General features: G+C 39.3%; 1 protein-coding gene across 1 annotated transcript in view; it reads right to left on the bottom strand.

The window, feature by feature from the left end:
- The window catches only part of DYRK1A (dual specificity tyrosine phosphorylation regulated kinase 1A), a 97877-nt gene that overhangs the window by 21303 nt on the left and 57113 nt on the right, over positions 1-19461 (bottom strand). The gene's annotated exons all lie outside the window — the stretch shown is intronic.

Genomic DNA, 19461 nt, shown 5'->3' with positions numbered 1-19461 from the left:
GGGGGGAGAGGTTCCCGCCCCACCGCCCGGCATCGGGGCATCGTTCCGATGCCCGGCGGCGGGGGGAGAGGTTCCTGCCCCACCGCCCGGCATCGGGGCATCGTTCCGAAGCGGGGCGGCTGGGGCAGGTGTTCCCGCCCCCCCGCCCTGCTTCGGAGCAGCGTTCCGAAGCGGGGCGGCTGGGGCAGGTGTTCCCGCCCCCCCGCCCCGCTTCGGGGCAGCGTTCCGAAGCGGGGTGGCTGGGGCAGGTGTTCCCGCCCCCCCCGCCCCGCTTCGGGGCAGCGTTCCGAAGCGGGGCGGCTGGGGCAGGTGTTCCCGCCCCCCCGCCCCGCTTCGGAGCAGCGTTCCGAAGCCGGGCGGTGGGGGCAGGTGTTCCCTCCCCCCCGCCCGGCTTCGGAGCACCGGGAGAAGCGATCTCCCCGCAGCCCCTTGCTTCAAAAGAGGTCCGGGGGCAGCGGGGAAGAAGCGCTGCGCTTCCCGCTGCCCCCGGACCTCTTTTGAAGCAAGGGGCTGCGGGGAGATCGCTTTTCCCCGCAAACCCTTGCTTCAAAAGAGGTCCGGGGGCAGCGCGAAGCGCTTCGCGCTGCCCCCGGACCTCTTTTGAAGCAAGGGTTTGCGGGGAAAAGCGATCTCCCCGCAGCCCCTTGCTTCAAAAGAGGTCCGGGGGTAGCGGGAAGCGCTTCCCGCTGTCCCCGGACCTGGGGCTGCGGGGAGAAGATCGCTTCTCCCCGCCGCCCCTTGCTTCAAAAGAGAAGACCCGCTGTCCCCTGGGCAAGCTTCGTTTTGCGAAGCAAGCCCATAGGGAAATTCGTCTTGCGAGGCAACTCGAAAACGAAAAAACCTTTCGTTTTGCGAGTTTTTCGTCTCGCGAGGCGTTCGTCTTGCGGGGTACCACTGTATATGGATACAGCTATATAATTTACAGATACACCTTTCTGCTTACTAGATTTTACATCAACATTTCCTTTCTTCAGCCTCTTCAATAACCGATATGGCCAGTCGAACCAGCGGTGCAGAGTCTACCTGTGGGGAGTTTCTAAGGGCCTCAACAGGGGCCCATTTTCCCTTCCTACCTTGGTCATGTTCAAAAGCTTGTGGGCCATAACAAGGAAAGGAAGACCTGGGGTATCTTGCACCTCCACCCTGGCTCCTGTAGTTACCAGTAGTTACCAGCCCTTGTTGCCTGAAAGTTAGTGTACTTTGCCAGTGCCCTTTTATATATAAAAACTCTGAAATAAAAACTGTTTGTTTGTTATATGTGGTTGACTTCTAATAAGCATTCCAATGTGGTGAGCAGAGAATGCACTATCATATATGCAATTTCCTAAAATAAAATAAATGTTAGTTTAACAGTGCAATACTAACTACAACTACTCCAAGGATGAGACTTTCTCCCTGACTGTGTTCAGAGCGTATTTAGCTGTAAATATTCATTAAACAATGAATATGTATGTTTGTTTAAGAATTGTGTGAAGTATAAAAGGGAAAGTTGATTTAAATTATTTATTAAATATTCTTTCCCACAAAACAAGCAGGGGATGAGGCAGACACCTTTAATGAACACTTAAAAAAATATTTATTTTATGACAATATTTTATGGCTTTGCTTCTGGTTGTTTATATATAGCATAGTTATAGGCTGTTTTTAACTGCTTTTAACTGTTTTTAACTGTTTTTTAGCAACTGATTTATGGAGTTTTGTTATCAGTTTTGACAATACAAAAATTATATAAAGCATCGTGAATTTTCAATGCCCTACTATGATGTGTACCAAAAAGACACTAAGATTAAATCTTTCTGACCTCAGAGTAAGTCCCCTGAACTCAATGATATATATTTGTGAGCAGACATACATAGGATTGCACCTTAATTGTTAATATAACTTTGAAACTCTTAGACAATAAAAGTTATTTGTAATGGTTCTACTTCTGTTTTATTTAGAAAGATGATATCATAGTGTAGATGAGGTCTAAACACTTCTAGAACGAATCTATTCAGATACTAATGTCCATTCCCAGACCAGTGAGATATTGCTATCTGACTGTAGCTCACTTGACACTAAGTATATACATATGAAAAACATCCTTGCTGCAATTTTTCAACAACAACATTATACTGCCACTATGGGAATGAAGATGCAAGATACCAGTACTGTAATCTCATGACCACCATTAAAACTGGAGATGTTTCTACATATGTAAAACTATATAATACAGAATGTTTCTATCTATCTATCTATCTATTGTTGCATGAAAATGGTTTTGGTATCTGATGTAATTCCTAAACCAATTTCTGTTTTTAGATAATAAATGTCCATATTGCAGCAGGCACCATCTTTTTGTAAGGAAGTTTTGTTTGTTTGTTTGTTTGTTTGTTTGTTTGTTTGTTTTACAGATTTATAAATCACTTCACAGCCTGAAGCCATCATACTGCTGTGCAAAAAAAGAGAGATAAACATAAGATACTGCAAGGGTTGTAAATAATAGGAGTATTTTTGACAAAATTGTTTTGTTTGTTTCTGATAAGTAACTTAATGTTTTCTATCAAGCAAAAGTTTGTATCTTACTAGAAGCAAGCTTAGTTGTTTTGCTTGATGGAAAATAGCAATGTAGTATACCCACCTTTACAAAACTCTACAAAATTTCATCTAGGAAACTGCTCTGTAAAATTAATGCACACACTGGAGTTCATTAAAATATTTAGAGAAAACTTACACTTACATGACTCATATATTAACACAAGTAGAAAAGCTAACATGCACATAGGAAAACAGATTTCTCTAGAAGCAGCATGTGGATTGGTATATGTTAACATATATGCTAAAGCAGTATTTCTGTTCGAAAAGATACCAAGAATTCAAAACTACCAATTGCAGTTTGAGTAACTACAATTGAGGGTGCAGCCAGTAGTAACACACAACTCTTCTTAAAATTTATTGATCATTCCTCGGCTGGAAAGATTTGGTACTAAACTCTCCATTCAAGCCTGGTTTCTCCAAGACCCTTTGATAGTAAAACTGGCAGGCACTGTCCAGTTCAGATCTTTGGAACAGCAAAAGATTGTTGGCAAAACGACTCCTATTATAACCCTTGCAGCATAAACCTATACATGCAGAAAAAAAGCTCTTCTGAGTCCAGTAAGAGTTACTCCCAAGTATGCATGCATAGAAATACAGTGCCTTGCTATTTGGAGGGTTTAAAATATTAATGTTCTCTCAATTCATAACTATAATTCCAGGAAAGGGGGTATTCCAGTCCCAATGCATTTTTCCATCTGGGTTGAGATCGAGTAAAAACCTAACACTGATGCAGGCTGGGTGGGACACAGTAACTCCAAGAATAGGACCAGAATTCTGAATTAACCATGCTAAATCTCTTATAGGTAATCAATGAGTGATAGATTAAATGCAGAACTATTACATCAAAACCCTCGGGAGATACAGTCACTAAATTGGAATCAGAACAAAAATGTGCCCCTTAAGAAATGATTAGCCAGGGATGGGGGCTTCTTCAAAGAAGAATCACATGTGAGTGACAACCAATGAAAGCTCCATGCAGGTATTTTAGGAGCACCCAAGCAGCAGCACCATCACCATCTGCTACTTCCTTCAGCATCCTGCTCCTAAAACAGCTGGTAGAATCACTGAATGCCACTTTAACCACTCAATTTGGGAGTTCTTGGACCAAGGGGGTTAAGAGGCAGCAACTATTCTCTGTGCCTGCTCCCGCAAAACCAGAGGGTAGACATAGAAACAGAGCCTTGATTGGTGTTGAACAGGAACAAGTGGCAGGGCACATGTTCCTTTCCAACCTGAGGCAGCAATGTTCAGTCAACAGTGCTGATCTGCATGGAGGCTTAGGAGGAAGAGTAAGCGAGCAGCAGCTGCCTACTCTTATGTTCCCAGCTTAGCCTACACGAACTCCTCCCTTCTTAACTGCATGAGGGTCCCAAAGCTAACATTTGTTTCAGGACCACAGTAGTAACTACCCAACAAAGGAGAAAATTATTTTTCCCATTAAAAGTGATCTGTAATTACTCAAGTTGCTTCTCTCCATATCCTGCAATCAAAAATAGGTGCATTTCCCAAAGTACAATGGTACCTCGGGTTACATACACTTCAGGTTACAGACTCTGCTAACCCAGAAATAGTGCTTCAGGTTAAGAACTTTGATTCAGGATAAGAACAGAAATCGTGCTCCGGCAGCGCGGCAGCAGCAGGAGGCCCCATTAGCCAAAGTGGTGCTTCAGGTTAAGAACAGTTTCAGGTTAAGAACAGACCTCCAGAACGAATTAAGTTCTTAACCCGAGGTACCACTGTAATCATACCAAATGAAGAATTCTAAAACTTGTGCATCCTACAGGCCTGTTTTTATCAGCACTCTAACCCACACTTCTGGGAGAAAAACTGAAAGTAATACTAAATTCAGTGCCAACACTTAAGTTGCAAAATTAAACAGGTTTGACTTTTATGAGTATTATGTTTCCTAGATGAAAGAAGTAAACAGTCACTCATCAACACTCTAGAAAATTTAGCTTCTACTTAGAAGCAATGTGCTACTTAAAAGGAGTGTACTAGCATTCCGCAGTAGGATGGGAAATTATGAGTAATGGAAAATTTCCCGCTACAGGTCAGTCATATCTTACACACGAGTTACGTTCCAGGGATAGCGTGTAAAGCCGAAATTGCATATAGTCAAAACAATCCATTGGAACTGACCCTATGTGAGCAATCTTACCTTCTGAAGCTGACACACTGAACAGATTTTACCCCACCCAAGCAAGGCACAAATCTTTGAAGCTCTTGCTTACCAGCTCTGGGAGGCTCTCACAAGATTTCACAGGGCCATCTAAGATCTTGCAAAAGCCTCCCAGAGCCCAGTAAGCCAACCTAGGAGCTTCAAAGCACCTTCCGCACTGGGAAAATTCTCTGCCTTCCATGTATCTTATTTCAACCAGCCAGCTTTCAACAGTGTAAAGTTGAACTTGAACATGTTAAACACACGTTAAATTGAGAATCAAGTGTACTAAATTTTCCAACAGAACAATTCCCATTTCTAAAACGGAATTATTTCATAAAATTAAAACATAATTAACATTACTAATAACAAATGAAATTGCCAAGTTTCAAAGTTGCAGGTAACTTTTTTTCCAGCATCTCTAAGAAGTCTATATAAGAGAGTCAGTCTGAGCGCAAGACAGAGACCCTAAGACTAAGCAGGTCTAATTGTAAAGGTGGCAAGAAATACACAATCCACATGTGCTACACTAGATCCTATTCTAACTTAGTGTAAAAAAAAAATCCTCCAAAATTTATGAGAAGACATACATGAATGGATTCTGTAAGGATTCCAACTACATGCATACTGAATATTCTTTATCTCTTTGAATGAATGTATAGGTAATAAAATAACCATAATTGCAGAATCAGAAAAAATCACCACCACCTCGTCATGCCCCCATGGGCACACAAACAACACAGCACATTGTCCATTACTTGAAATGCTAGGACTTCCTGCTCCTAGTAATCACCAGTATGCTGTGATGCATGTGCAACAGGGAATATGGAGAAAGGACAGCAGGCTCCATAAGGCCCCATGAGAAGAGCTCTCTATAAGCATATGTGGGGAGAGACTGTACTCAAAATTCGCCCCATATTTTTAGGCATACTTTACTTTTAATATTTGGGATGAATATGAAAGAGCTTTTAAGTCCTAGAATCCCCCTCTACAATAGGGAAGAGACTTCAGAGAACAGCTCTCTGAGAAACATTTTAAATAAAAATTGTACAAGTGTAAAACTATTGTCATACCATGTCAAAATCTAACTTTATTTTATTATTTTTGAGTTGTCACAGCACATTGGTGGTAGCAAATCTATCACAATCTCTCATTCAAATTCTATATCCAAAGGGGGGGGGAGTATAGGTTCCCCCCCCCCGAAAGAAGTCTTGCTCTAGAGCAGGGGCAGAGAACCTGTGACGCTCCAGGAGATGCTGGACGGTAACCTTCATAATCCCTGAACATTTGCTATGCTTGTTTGTGATGCTGGGAGTTGGGAGTCCACTAACAACTAGCGCAGTGGTTCTTGAAGGGTGTGGCATGTCACACTGATGTGACTAGAGAAGATAGCAAGTGTGGCTGGAAGATTCAAGAACTATCAAAGAAACTTGTTTATAATTATATTTTGGGAATTGTTAATGTTCTTATGTAGGTGCATTGTTTTATGCTATCTAGATGTCCCATGATCATATTATAAAGTAATTGTGTTCTATGTTATAAATCAAGTATTTCTAGGATTTGTTTATTTTTGTTTTCCAATCTATTTCTTATCAATAAGATAAGACGCTAGTAAATTTTTATTCTGAAAGTGTGGCCCAGGAAAAAATGTATAAGAACTACTGATCTAGACAGTCACCAGTTCACTCCCCTTACTCCATAGGTAGTCATGATTTAACACAATTCATTAATTAGATTGGAATACAATACAGATTGACCTAGATAAAGGTAAAGGTAAAGGTAAAGGGACCCCTGACCATTAGGTCCAGTCGTGACCGACTCTGGGGTTGCGGTGCTCATCTCGCTTTATTGGCCGAGGGAGCCGGCGTACAGCTTCCGGGTCATGTGGCCAGCATGACTAAGCCGCTTCTGGCGAACCAGAGCAGCACATGGAAACGCCGTTTACCTTCCCGCCAGAGCGGTACCTATTTATCTACTTGCATTTTGGCGTGCTTTCGAACTGCTAGGTTGGCAGGAGCAGGGACCAAGCAATGGGAGCTCACCCCATTGCGGGGATTTGAACCGCCGACCTTCTGATCGGCAAGTCCTAGGCTCTGTGGTTTAACCCACAGCGCCACCCGAATCCCTTAGATAAAGGTTAGGAAAGAAAAAAATGATTTTTAAAAATTCCTACATGTATGTAACTCAAACAAAATTCAAGCATCTGCCAAAGAAACTCAGCCATGTATTACTTGTTGTAGCTGGAATTGGAGATAAAAAAAAATGTGGCATCAGTAATGCATTCCTTTTTTGATATGACTGTACAAACTAAAACCAAATTGCAAGGGTGGGGAACAAAATCCAACCAACTAGCTGGATCCTTAGTTCCCCCAACCCCATGGGCCAAATTCAACAAGCGGCCAGGGTCAGTCACTTGTCATGCACCTTGTGTCAGCTTGACATTATGTGACCCATTTTTGTTTGCCTGCACAGCCTGACATCAAATTCTGCAGGCGGAGAAACAACTGATTGGCAGTGCTTACAAACGCTACTTTCAGAGTAAACAATTATCCTACACCTGGGGTCATACATTGGATAAAGTGGACTTGCGGGTCACATGGAGAGGCTAGGTGGACCTAATTATTTTATTCTATTTTTTATTAAATTTATATCTTGTCCCGACTCTCAAAAGAGCTTAGGGTGCTAAATAGGCCTGTGGGGAAGCAGTTCCCCACTGCAAGCATGTTGAAATTATCTGTAACCATTTCCTCTAAAGATATCATATGTTGCTATATACGAAACATTATCATCTGCATGTATATTCTAGTTTCCTTTCTAATCTGTTGAGTTTTTCATCAGAAAGAAACAATAGAAAAAATGAATAGTTCTGACTAGTACTTCTATTCCAGTTTATAACATGTTTGCCTTACAAAACACCTTGATCCCATTCTCAAAATTAGGACTTATATTATATCTTTCCATAACTGAAAAATACCATCACTCCATGTGTTGAAAGCTTTTTTTCCAAAAGCTAGTAGCTTAAAATTTAAAATGCACAATTATGCAAAAACTGTATAAAGCAATGCACATCAGCTTTTTTTATATAAAGAAAACGTAACTAATTTACTCATTTGTTACCAATTAATTTTGCAAGCAACACTACGTTTAAAGGAAGAGAGCATGGGTAATCACCTGACTTTCTATAATTCCTGAACAATCTAGAATTAGTAGTGAGTAATGAGGGGGCCAAGTTTGCTGTTGACACTAAACTGTTCAGGGTTGTTTTTGCTTTGTTTTTTTCAAAAAGGGAGATTGTGAAGAGCTCCAAAAGGACTTCTCCAGATTGACTGGATGAGTAGCAAAAATGGCAAACGGAATTCAACATAAATAAAAGAAAAGTGATGCATGTTGGAGTAAAATAATACTTCATATGTAAGCTCATGGAGTCTGAACTGGATGTGATTGACCAAGAATGAAACCTTGGGGTCATAATACAAAGCTTAATGAAAATACCAACCTAGTGCATGGCAGCTGAGAAAAATCTAACTTCCAAACTATAGGTCATTAGGAAAAGTACTGAAAGCAAAACTGCTGGTGTGATAATGCCACTATGCAAATCTATGGTGCAACCACACTTGGAATACTATATACAGTTCTGGTAACATCACCTCAAAAATGGTAGAGTTGGAAAAGGTTCAGAAAAGGACAACCAAAGTTATCAAGGGAATGGAGAAACTCCCCTACAAAGAAAGATTGCAGTGTTTGGTACTTTTTAGTTTAGAGAAAATGCACGTAAGAGGTGACATGACTGAAGTTCATAAAATTATGCATACAGAAAAGTTTTCTCTCTCATAACACTAGAACTTGTGGACATCCAGTGAAACTGACTGCTGGAAGATACAGGACACAGTTAAACTATGGAGTTTGCTCCCACAAGAGACAGTGATGGCTACTGACTTGGATGGCTTTAAAAGAGAACTGGACAAATTCATGGAGGAAAAGGCTACCAATGGCTACAAGCTATGATGGTTATGTTCTGCCTCCACAGTTGGAGGCAGTAATGCTCCTGAATATCAGTTGCTGGGAAGTGCCGGAGGGGAGAGAGATCTTGTGCTCAGGTTTTTCATGCAGAAGGTTTCCTACCTTCATCTAGTTGCACACTTTGAGAACAGAATGATGGACTAGATGAGCCATTGGCTGGACAGCAGGCTCTTCTTATGTATTTATCTTATTAAGAATTGTCCAAAAAGAAATGTGCAAAATAGTAATGCAAACTTTAGAAGACTGCACATGACTATAAGACACAGCAGACAGCTGAAGTCTGTTTTCTAGACACATAATTTTGTTTGCTTCTATATGAAGGAGATCAGGATATGTATGCTGACTCTTTGACACTGTGCACAGAGTACCATGCTATTCAATGGCCATTACTTATATATGCTGTTGGTATTTTTATGTTGCCATGTGATCTTCAGATGAAGGGTGTTAATCCAAATTTAATAAATAATTATAACAAAAAGAACTGCCTTGAGTACAAACTTTATTTTACCATAATTTATTACCAGTGACATATAATTTTCAGTATTTCCAGCTGTAAAATACAGGGGAAATGATTATGCACAGTACAAACACAGGCAATGGTGCCCATGAAGAATCCCCTGGTGCCCATGAAGCTTCTGCATATATATACCATGGCTCACTGTCTCATTCTTCTTGAGGTGGTTAGCTTTGTTTCCAATGTTAAATGTTCATAGAGCTTAAGAAGGAAGCTGAAGGAAGATGATGTTCTTTCCTGCTTCCTCTTTCAGCTCTATTTGCTTTCAACAGCTGAACAAAAGCAGTTTGACTGGGGTGGGAGAGAAAAACAGAGTGGACAGGAGAGAGGAAGTAGGGTTCCACAGGAGTCAGGAGACAGAATGTGCATGTTCACATAAGCTGAATCTAGTAAAAAGGGTTCCTCTTGAAATTGTTTCTTTTTTGTTTCTCACCACCACCACCACCACCACCACCGCCCAAAAACTGATATCAAATCACAGATCTGCCATGGATTTTGCATTTAGTCAATGCTACCATGATTTTTTAAAAGGATGTCTTCAGAACTATTATCAAATCATAGGTGTTCTCTGTGTCCATAGACGTGATATGTTGGTGGGCTTTCATCCTATCTAAAGGGGTGTGTTCCATGAGAATCAGTGCCTTCAGTCAATATTTTTGTGGTGCTGGAAACATTAGATTTGTGGATTTTACTGTGTGGTCTACTCTAAGTTTTAATTTGCAGGTGCTCTTAGAGGACCACATGCAGAATTATGTGAACTCAAGAGGTTATGTTTAAATTATACTGGATCCAACTAGCATCTATATACCTTTGAAAAGAGGTCTGTGTGTGTCAACACATTCTCTCTGCCTGTTTGAGAGGGGAAGGGGAAGAATGAAGAGGGAAAACAAGCAACCAGAGGGAATTATTGCACTCTCAAAAGTCTAATGCTCTCACAGGACCAAAATGGTTGGCAACCCATGTTTTAGAACTTGGGATAAAACTTGATGGTACTAAGTACAGTTCACATTGATGTAGACATGATTTTTACCACTGAATAGGTCTGAAACAATTACTAGCACACCTGCCCACATCCACCTATGGGTCAGACATTTGTGGCATATTTTGCCAGTCCAAAAGAAAAGAGCAATTCTCTTCCAACTGACAAAGTCTCCTTCAATGGCTGCCTGGAAGCAATTCATACTCACCATAGGCAACCACCAAGTTATCCTTCCAAGTGAGGATTATTGCATAAAGTATACTTTTGTCAGAGGGCAATATATAATTATCTCATTATGAATGTTCTTGAACCAATGGAATAATAATAATAATAATAATAATAATAATAATAATAATAATTTTAAAATCAAGTCATGAATTAACTTTTTTGTTGGCCTTGTTCCATTAAACACTATATTGTACAAGTGTGCTAAAAATAAATGTGTGATTCTACTCTATTTTACTTCTGTGTTCAAACACAATCAAACTTTAATTCCTTTCCTTCTACTGATATATCCAAATTATTTTTGTAGTGCATCCCTAAATCTATGCAACTCCAATACTACTAATAAGGGTAGAGATGCATAGTCATATTCTGCTTCTTAAATTGCGTGTATGTGTAGAAAATCATTGACACACATTATAGACTGCTCTGTCCTATCTAATCAAATAACTGCAAGCTCATTATGACACAAAGGTAATAAATTTAACATTCTTAGCACAAATTAAGAGCAAATATAAGATAACCACACGATTATTAGTATCATGCAAAAAAGATGACAGTCATTGATCAGCAGATGAGAAAAAAAGGCAGGACAAGTAAAATTTGATAGATGGCTGGATAGTACATATAAGTGGAGATGACAGGAAAGAACAGAGCTTAGGACTTGCATGGGGAAACAACCCATATTTTTCTTAAAGCACAGAACTATGTACAATATATTATGAACCCCTTTAAGAATATCCATGAAATCATATATATTTTTTAAAGAGCCATTTCCCCCAAACATAACCGTCCGTACACAAATATATAACAAATCACATCTATTTCAAACAGAATCCTCAAGCACTTGTTTCTGTCTTTTAAGTATCCCAGGTTTTAATACTGCATTAGAATTCTCAAATACAGTAAAGTCCTTAATCTCATATCCGTAAATAGTAGCAAAGATAAAACTGCAATACTCTTCTCCCTGGAAAGCACCAAACACTGTACTTCTAAACACAAAATCCTATAAAATGCACATTTAATGGTAAATATTTTGTCTGCATAAAAATCTTAGCATAAAGATTTTAAATATCTGTGTTTTTCAATGTAGGTAGGTAAGAGAAATTAAATCCTTATTTCTACTTCTGTTCTAAAATCTGTGTCTGCCTGCAGTGAGTGGAAACTGCTGCAGATCATTAAATACTCATTTATCAATGTCTCTCACCAGGCAACACAATGCAGCAGAACAGCACACAGAAACCACCCTGAACCCCAGCAACAGCAGCTAATTAGCATAGCCTACCACTAAAACGACACCGTATGATTGGAAGAGTTAGTCAGAGAGCTGGCCAATCAAAGCAGGTTATGCAAATAGCAAGCTTTAGTTGCCAGGGTAGAGCTGCTTCCCATTGTCCAATAGGAAAACAAGCAATAAACAAGAAATGAAATTGAGCTTTGTCACATTTTCAAGTTGTTGTTAACACTTTCAAGTTTACAGCAAAATTAGCCACAACCGCACAGGATTAGAATAGCGTTCTAAATTTCACCACCCCAAAGAAAGAGCAGTGCAATGCAATAATGCTACACAAGAATTTGAGCTAATTACTGCATTAGGAGTTAGATTTCTCTTTTCACAATACAGCTGTATTACAGCAGGTTTGCTGGATATTTTAGAGCATTTAATTAGTCTTAGAGGTGTCAAAATATTTCTCAATAATTATTAAGATAAATAAAACACTTAAGTCTAAGGAGAACAGAGGAGAAATAGAGACCATAGCTTGTTCTTGTGAAGAAAAAGAGCAATTAAAAACTCAGAAAATATACAAGACATTATGCTGCTGGCAATCCACTACATTAAGTTGTCTCTCTTCAATTTATATGTAATCCAGAATTACTAAGAAACAACAATATTGGGAATACTCATACATCAACTTCATATAAAAGGAAAACATTCAACATGATTAGGTTTTTATTATGAGGTAGCAAGCACAAATGCATTGCATTTCAAAGTGCAAATGGACAATAAAACATAAGTATAAATATAGGTGTGATACATATAGATGCACAATATGCATAAAACTAAAAAATATTGTGACCAGTATTTCTCATGGGAATTATGAAATATTGATATGTTTCCTAACAGAGTGCCCCAAAAGTCTTATCACAAGACACAAATACTAATTTCTACTTTCAAAGCATAACCTCTTACAAGAACAAGTGCAATGCAGCTGCAGAGCTCCACATCAGGCTGAAAACTAAAGTGATATTCAGGTGTTTTAATGTATTTAAAAGGAGGGAGGATCTGAGAGCAGTCAAACGTATTATTAAATCATTACAAGCAAACTCAACTCACTTCATCTGTGTTTGTTGTTTCATTACTCCCTCACCTAAATACCTGTGAAAAGCATCAGATAAGTCATAGAAAATGTTTAGAATGTTTGGCTATTTTATCTATGTATTTGAAATGCTGTTTGTTTGCTGCCCTTGGTTCCTTCAGGAGAAAGGGTGGGATATACCATATTTTTTGCTCTATAAGACTCACTTTTTCCGTCCTAAAAAGTAAGGGGAATTGTGTGTGCGTCTTATGGAGCGAATGCAGGCTGCGCAGCTATCCCAGAAGCCAGAACAGCAAGAGGGATTGCTGCTTTCACTGTGCAGCGATCCCTCTTGCTGTTCTGGCTTCTGAGATTCAGAATATTTTTTTTTTCTTGTTTTCCTCCTCCAAAAACTAGGTGCGTCTTGTGGTCTGGTGCGTCTTATAGAGTGAAAAATATGGTAAATTTGATTCAAACTATCCAAATGGATATAAACAGATGCTGCTGAATTGTAAGAGAAAGGTACAAATAACAGCTTAAAAGCCTTGATGAAACACCCTATCCACCTCAGAAGTTTGCACATGCTTACAGAAATATCGCTCCATTTCCCACAGAATCATGGAGTTGGAAGGGACCCTGAGGATCATCTGGTCCAACCCCCTGCAATACAGAAATATGCAGCACCACACTCTAACCAACCGAGAAGCATTTAATTCTGTAAGTGAGATGGGTAGGATCTGTACTATGTTACAACCCCAAACTCCTAAATTATGAAATTTGGGAGTATTTTAACTATCAACTACATATATTTATTTCCCAATTTCCTCCTAGGAACTTTGAAATAGTAACAAATTCAGTGGATTAGTGTCAAGAGCAACATAATTAGAACCGATAGCTTGTCACATATATAAAAAAACCCTCACAGAATTTAACATCATGTAACAGCTGACACAGAATCCAAAGACATCCAGCTTTAGTTTTAAAACAAGTTTCTAGCCCTCGCTATTGGAAAGACAAGTGTTTGAAATAATGCAGGCAGTGACTGAAAACAATGCAGTGATAACATCTATAACATCTGTGATCTATGTGGAAAGTTCTATAAAGTATCTTACTATTCAGAACTGGCAAGAAGCTTGAGTATCTGCAACAAGTCATTTGTAAGTCAACAAACTGTACCAGGGCAAGAGACACCATTCTTGTCTCAGCCTCATCACATTTCTGCTACATGCAAAGCACAGCATCTACCAGCTAGCAATAACAGAATGCCCATAGGAGGCTGCAAGTACAGAAGGGGTTGGGGAAAATGGAATGTAGCTGGAATGGTAGCTTCTGCCCTGGTCTATGGGTTCTATCTTCTCTGGTGGTGCTGCATTGTCCTACCCCACACACTATGAACAGGAGAGTGTTCCTATTGCGTGGAAATTAACACCGGGACAACAAAAATGGATTCTACATGCCCTAATGGTGGCCAAGAGCCTGATATTGATGGAAGAATAAAGATATGATACACTTTAATCAATGTACCGACAATATGATAACACTTGCGACTTATGGACAGACTGCTTACAGATGTAGACTTTGTTTGGATAAATATGACAACATTTGGAATGAGTTTATACAGAATATAGAAGGCTATTATCAAAATATGTATTAGGATAATAACACTATATCAATTTATATAAGAATGTATGGGAGTATATTGCCATGCATTTTTGTATATTGCTTTTTTCCCTCTTTCTTATACACATCTTTGTACTTTCCCCCCTCACTTTCCCCGTTTTTCCTTTGTTAAAAAAAGGAGTGTGTGAGCAGAAGAATGCAAATGGTGCTCCTTTCCATAACATGTTTCCCCTCATATTCGTAATACTGTACATCAACGTGAGCACACAAAATTTACACACAAACAAACTATCTAAATGATATAGAAAATCTAGCAACAAGTTCATTTTAAAAAAAGTTTTTTTGGGGGGCAGAGATAGTTGCAATGAGGAGAAAGAGATTGGGGGGGAATCATACCATGATTTTCCTTCATTTTGGTGCAGATATGCTTTTAACTCACCACCTCTTCCCAAAATATAACCTGATGCATGCCAAGAAAATCCTCATTCAAGTCAGAAAAATGCAAATTGTACAGTTTATCATTTAATTGGGAATGTGCACATATGGTCTCAAATGGTATGTTCTAGGGGCAGAGGCAGGGTAGGAAACTATCATTTCATTAGCTGACTCGCCTTACCTCAGCATCCAAGTGCACAACTTTTTTTGTTGTTGAAAATATAAGCTTATAAACTCTAGAGTTCTGTATAACTGTGCAATTAACATTAAACATCCTGATTTATTTTGTTTGGTTGGGTTTAAAGCAGCTCTGCACTTAGGTTTCCATGGGATGGTGAAAGCACATTACCCTTCTCTCCTTGCCACTACAGGACAGCAGCACTAAGTTTCCTTGTACTGGCAGGATAAAAAAACACAAAAGATTTTCAACTGCCACTGCACAGTGCTTTCTTTTCCCAAGTTGGAGAAAGAGTTACAGTTGCTCATTACAGAGTGAATACTCACCTCCCTCACTGGCCTAAACAGTGTGGATTGCGGAGCAGGCAGGAGACTAGCCATAGTGTTCTTATACTTCACTCATAGCAAAGCACTAAGGCAGCTGTTTTTTAAAAGTTGTTTTTTAAAAGTTGAAGGCCAGAGCATACCACAGCTACTGGCATTATAGTGCTGTGCTTCACTTCACTGTTACGTATAGTCATGGGAAAAAGAAAGTGCACCCTCTTTGAATTCTGTGGTTTTACATATGAAGTCATAATAACAATCATTTGTTCCTTAGGTGGTCTTAAAATTAGGTAAATGCAACCTCAGATAAACAACACATGACATATTACACCATGTCATGATTTATTTAACAGAAATAAAGCCAAAATGGAAAAGCCATGTGTGAAAAACTGTACATAGCACAGCACTATAATACCTGTGGCTGTGGTATGCTCTGGCCTTCACAGTGAACTATAACAGTGAACTGAAGCACAGCAATATGGCTGCCACAGGAGGGCAAGTATGTGAAATCTATGACCCAGTCACTTGTTTTGGACAACATCTTCCCAACTTAGGTAAATATCAGTGGCACATTCCCAATTAAAGGATAAGTAAATAGCTAAATCAGAACAGTATTATGTACCATATTATTTATTGTTCAGGATTTTGGGATTTGTTTTATAAAACATTCAAACTACAGATGTGCAGTGGAAAAATTTCCAATGCTATATATATATCTGTGTAGTGGTGGTGGTGGTGGTGATAATTCTATTGCTTGCTTGTTTGTTTGTAGCCCATGTGCATGCTGTTTGCCACTCTGGGTTGCTTTGAGAGGATGGGAAGGTTATAATTTTCAAGACAAATGCAGTAAAACAAATCAGATCCACTAGATTTCCATTTCATAAGTTCATAAGTAGAAGTGAATGGATGCCAATACAATATTAGACCAGTCCTGCAGTTTCAAAGTGTTTAGCTTTGTTTACTAAATACATGGAAAAATAAACATTGTAAATCAGATCGCTCTCTAGGGATCTGATGCAAACTGGAAGATAGGTAAATCTACAGGAAAAAAATTCATTGCAAAAATTTGAGTCCCTAGTTCTAATCAGAACCTACTCTGCCAGTTGTCCATACTTGTAGAAACAGAATGTGCAGATTACTCGTGTGTTTGCCACTCATTTAACATGCAAAGCATCTCAAGTGGTCCATAAGCTTAAAAAAGTTTGGGAACCATTTTTTTAATGTAATATAGCCACAATTCAGAATTCTCATCAATACAGTGGTACCTCGGGTTACATACGCTTCAGGTTACAGACGCTTCAGGTTACACACTCCACTAAGCCAGAAATATTACCTCAGGTTAAGAACTTTGCTTCAGGATAAGAACAGAAATCGGGCTCCAGCGGCGCGGCAGCAGCAGGAGGCCCCATTAGCTAAAGTGGTGCTTCAGGTTAAGAACAGTTTCAGGTTAAGTACGGACCTCCGGAACGAATTAAGTACTTAACCCAAGGTACCACTGTACTGTTTTATTGAAATAGCCTTTATTTATATTGCTTATTTAACTCACAGAAAACTGTCAGTACAAATCCTATGCAGGTCTATTCAGAAGTAAACGCCACTGAGTTCAATAAAACCTATTTCCAGGTGGGTTTGCAATTTCTGCTTATGTTTCTTTATTTTATTCATTTTTAATACCTTTTATTATTAAGACTTTAAAAAGACAACAGCACTAGTAAATCATAACACAATAATGCTAAAGTGGGGGAAACCAAGTCACCGGTCTGTCACAGTTATGTTTCTTTATTGAAGCATGAACTCCAGAAAAACACCCCTATTGTTTTAATAGTGAACAAGAAGCAGGTTAATAAATCTCCACTTTTCCAGAATAGCTAATTCTCAACTAGATGTTTTATTTAATATATTTATCTCAACATCTTTTTAAAAAGTTGTCAAGGCATCTTACAAATAAAAACCTAAACCAATGAAAGATTAAACAAGACTATAAACAGCTAGGCAGTAATTAAACAGTCTAGTTAAAAACAATAAATCAAAAAACAATGGCAATAAAACAATGATAAACCAAATTTAAATACCCAAATAAAACCACATTGTGCCTAGCATTACAAATTCGTGAGAATAAGCATGAAGTACAGAGACCTAGGGAGGGTATTCCACACGTTGGGTGCCACTACAAAAAATACTTGTCTACCAAGTCTGTTAACGTTAGTGACTGGGGAAAACCTCAGATTATTTTAAAGGAATGTTGAAGTTCATTACATCACTGGTTCAGAGCACAAATTTACCTAGGTTGTTACATTTGTCTGTATTACAAATCAAGCATAATTCAATTATTCCTGCACCACCCCAAGTTCTTCTGCAGCTTAGAATATAAAAAGAAAGCCTGCACATAAATGGTCCATGTTCAGCTTAACCAAGCTACTTCGCAGGCGTTAGCCATACTCTGAAGTGAAACTTCTGCTGTGAACTTTGTAACCAGACCACCCAACCAAGCAGCCTTTTATGTAGTAAGGTTGATCAATTTTCTTGAATATTTGCTTGCTAATGTTTTACATGGCTACGGTTCTGCCCCCAAGTCCAAAACCCTCTTGATCTTAGATATATTTGCTTGGAGGGAGGGCGCAGGGAGGCTCCAGAATTCCCAGGAATCTTCCTATCACAGTTGGCGCTATGAGTTGTATGCAGAGTACAGTGGTACCTTGGGCTACAGATGCTTCAGGTTACAGACTCCGCTAACCCCGAAATAGTACCTCGGGTTAAGAACTTTGCTTCAGGATGAGAACAGAAATTGCGTGGCGGCAGCAGGAGGCCCCATTAGCTAAAGTGGTACCTCAGGTTAAGAATAGTTTCAGGTTAAGAACAGACCTCCAGAACAAATTAAGTTCTTAACCCAAGGTATCACTGTATGTGAAACTAAGCTACAATCTCTAGGGAACAATACGGTAGTCTACATAAATATGACACCATTTACACGATTGCACAAATACTCAAGCGATGTGGTGATATCCCTAAATGTGTACCTAAAATAAGTGATGCAGTGGATCAATTGTCAGTAACCTTTTGTAGCCGTGGGCCAGTCCACTGTCCCTCAGACCATGTGGTGGGCCAGACTATTTGGGGGGGGGGGTGAACGAATTCCTATGCCCCACAAATAACCCAGAGATGCATTTTAAATAAAAGGACACATTCTACTCATGTAAAAACACGCTGATTCCCAGACCGTCCACAGGCCAAATTAAGAAGGTGATTGGGCTGCATCCGGCCCCTGGGCCTTAGGTTGCCTACCCCTGCACTGGATGAATAAACTCAAGCTCAATCCACAAAAAAATGTGGGGCTCGAACCCACAACCCTGAGATTTAGAGTCTCGTGCTGTACCAACTGAGACATCTCAGTCCATTATCATATACTGTGCATTCTGACATCTATGTCATCTGCCATTCATTATTGGGATTCTGTTTAAGGTAGTGGTCTGGAACTGTAAAGCCTTAAAAGGCCTTAGTGCTGATAATCTCAGGAAATGTTTCCACCTGCATAACCCTGGTGCTTATTCTCTGATACGACTGCTTCAGATTCTAACTTTCAGAGAGGATACATTTGCCTCTATGAGACACAGAGGTCTTCTCATTGGCAGCCCTGACACTGTGGTGTTCTCTCATGAAAGAGGAATGTATAGCCTCCTCCTTGCTGTCTTTTTTAAAGGCAGACTAAGCATTATCGAATTCAAAAATCCTTTTTTTGCTGACCGGCTGTTTCTGTGCTTGCTTTTTCATTATTATTCTCCTAGTTTTGAAGAAACATTTTATTTTGCTTTAGTATTGTTATTTAACATTTTTATTAAACTTTCTGTAAGCCACTGTGAAGTTTTATTAGTAGCATATTATTTTATTATTTTTAAATACACACACAAGCAAACTTGATAAACCCAAAGAAAACATAGTAGCTTTATCAAATAATTTCCCAACAAACATTTTAAATACCAAGCTGACTCCAAAGCAAGTTGAGGGGAGTTCACCAATCACTAATTTGAAACCACTAAAACTTACAGTTTACCCCTTAAAGCCTTTTTGGCAGCCCTCAGCAACATTTGACACTCCCGCTCCGGCAGTGTTAGAAACTGGGATAGAAAAGCTAGGAACCAAA

The sequence above is a fragment of the Podarcis muralis genome, chromosome 4 (genome assembly GCF_964188315.1).
Source record: "Podarcis muralis chromosome 4, rPodMur119.hap1.1, whole genome shotgun sequence".
NCBI classification, from domain to species: Eukaryota; Metazoa; Chordata; class Lepidosauria; order Squamata; family Lacertidae; genus Podarcis; species Podarcis muralis.
Note: the sequence above shows the minus strand (reverse complement) of the source record. Positions and strands in the feature narration are given on the sequence as shown.